This window comes from Tenrec ecaudatus, chromosome 5 (genome assembly GCF_050624435.1).
Source record: "Tenrec ecaudatus isolate mTenEca1 chromosome 5, mTenEca1.hap1, whole genome shotgun sequence".
NCBI classification, from domain to species: domain Eukaryota; kingdom Metazoa; phylum Chordata; class Mammalia; order Afrosoricida; family Tenrecidae; genus Tenrec; species Tenrec ecaudatus.
Genome location: NC_134534.1, coordinates 105,106,054 through 105,108,041, shown reverse-complemented (window position 1 = coordinate 105,108,041; position 1,988 = coordinate 105,106,054). Strand labels below are relative to the sequence as shown.

The 1,988-nt window shown below is 53.2% G+C and overlaps 1 pseudogene; it reads right to left on the bottom strand.

Moving 5' to 3' along the window:
- Positions 1-344: 344 nt before the first annotated feature.
- LOC142448882 (actin, cytoplasmic 1 pseudogene) lies at positions 345-1,575 on the bottom strand (annotated as a pseudogene).
- Between the last annotated feature and the right edge of the window lie 413 nt (positions 1,576-1,988).

The window sequence follows — 1,988 nt, the reverse complement described above, 5'->3', positions numbered from 1 at the left end:
TATATACTTTTAAAAATTAATAAATTATTTTATTGGGGGCTCTTACAGATCTTGTAACAATCCATACATTAATTGTATGGAGCACATTTGTCCATATGTTGCCATTATCATTTCCAAAACATTTTCTTTCCACTTGAGCCCTTGGTATCAGCTCCTCTTTTTACCCTTCCCTTCCCCACCTCCCACCCTTGAGAACCCTTGATAACTTATAAATTATTTTCATATTTTACACCGTCTGCTGTCTCGCTTTATCCAAATTTCTGTTTGTCCCCCTGCGGGGGTGAGGCCAGGGCTTATACATCAATCATTGCAATCGTTCTCCCTTTCTTTTTTTTTTTTTGCCAATCTCATCTTTTTTTTTTCTGCGCAAGTTAGGTTTTTCTCAAGAAAGGATGTAACGCAGCTAAGGAACAGTCCGCCTAGAAGCATTTGCGGTGGACGATGGAGGGGCCAGACTCTGTCTTACTCTTGCTTGCTGATCCACATCTGCTGGAAGGTGGACAGCGAGGCCAGAATGGAGCCGCCGATCCACACGGAGTACTTGCGCTCAGGGGGAGCAATGATCTTGATCTTCATTGTGCTGGGTGCCAGCGCTGTGCGCTGTGATCTCCTTCTGCATTCTGTCAGCAATGCCAGGGTACATGGTGGTGCCACCGGACAGGACTGTGTTGGCGTAGAGGTCCTTACGGATGTCAACGTCACACTTCATGATGGAGTTAAAGGTGGTCTCGTGGATGTCGCAGGACTCCAAGCCCAGGAGGGAGGGCTGGAAGAGGGCCTGGGGCAGCGGAAGCGCTTGTTGCCGATGGTGATGACCTGGCCGTCGGTCAGCTCATAGCTCTTCTCCAGGGACGAGGAGGAGGCGGCGGTGGCCATCTCCTGCTCGAAGTCCAGGGCGACGTAGCAGAGCTTTTCCTTGATGTCACGCACAATTTCACGTTCAGCCGTGGTGGTGAAGCTGTAGCCCCGCTCTGTCAGGATCTTCATGAGGTAGTCAGTCAGGTCCCGGCCAGCCAGGTCCAGACGCAGGATGGCGTGGGGGAGGGCATACCCCTCATAGATGGGCACAGTGTGGGTGACCCCATCGCTGGAATCCATCACAATGCCAGTGGTACGCCCAGAGGCATAGACAGCACAGCCTGGATGGCGACGTACATGGCGGGGGTGTTGAAGGTCTCAAACATGATCTGGGTCATCTCTCGGTTGGCCTTGGGGTTCAAGGGGGCCTCGGTCAACAGCACGGGGTGCTCCTCGGGGGCCACGTGGAGCTCATTGTAGAAGGTGTGGTGCCAGATCTTCTCCATGTCGTCCCAGTTGGTGACAATGCCGTGCTCAATGGGGTACTTGAGGGTCAGGATGCCTCTCTTGCTCTGGGCCTAGTCGCCCATGTAGGAGTCCTTCTGGCCCATGCCCACCATCACGCCCTGATGCCGGGGACATCCCATGATGGAGGGGAAGACAGCCCAGGGGGCGTCGTCTCCCGCGAAGCCGGCTTTGCACATGCCGGAGCCGTTGTCGACCACGAGCGCAGCGATATCATCATCCATGGTGAGCTTGAGAGTGGTGAGTGTGAACCGGCGGTGGTGACTGTGCGGCAGGGAGAAGCTTGTGCTCGCTGTTGGGAACCGGACATAATCAGCCTGACAAGACTGACTCCATGCTGTCTGCCCGGCAGGGCTAAAGCCACGTCACCTCAACCTTATCTTATCCTGACAAACACCAGATGGCCCACCTTTGTTTACTCCAGCACCAGACATTACAACCATAGATTTGTGTCTCCCTACCTTGTGTGCTCTACACCCCCTCCCTTCCTTTTTTTACCTTCCCTTGGAATTCCTTTGTTTGCCTCACCCTTTAAAAAGAGGCTTGTGTAGCAATAAACAGAGACCTTGACAAGAATCTGCTTGGTCTCGCTCCTCTCTCTCGCCCGTTTCTCTTTCAGGCTGGATCACCCTCGGTAACCCCTCGAATAACTGAGTCCCGCTAGT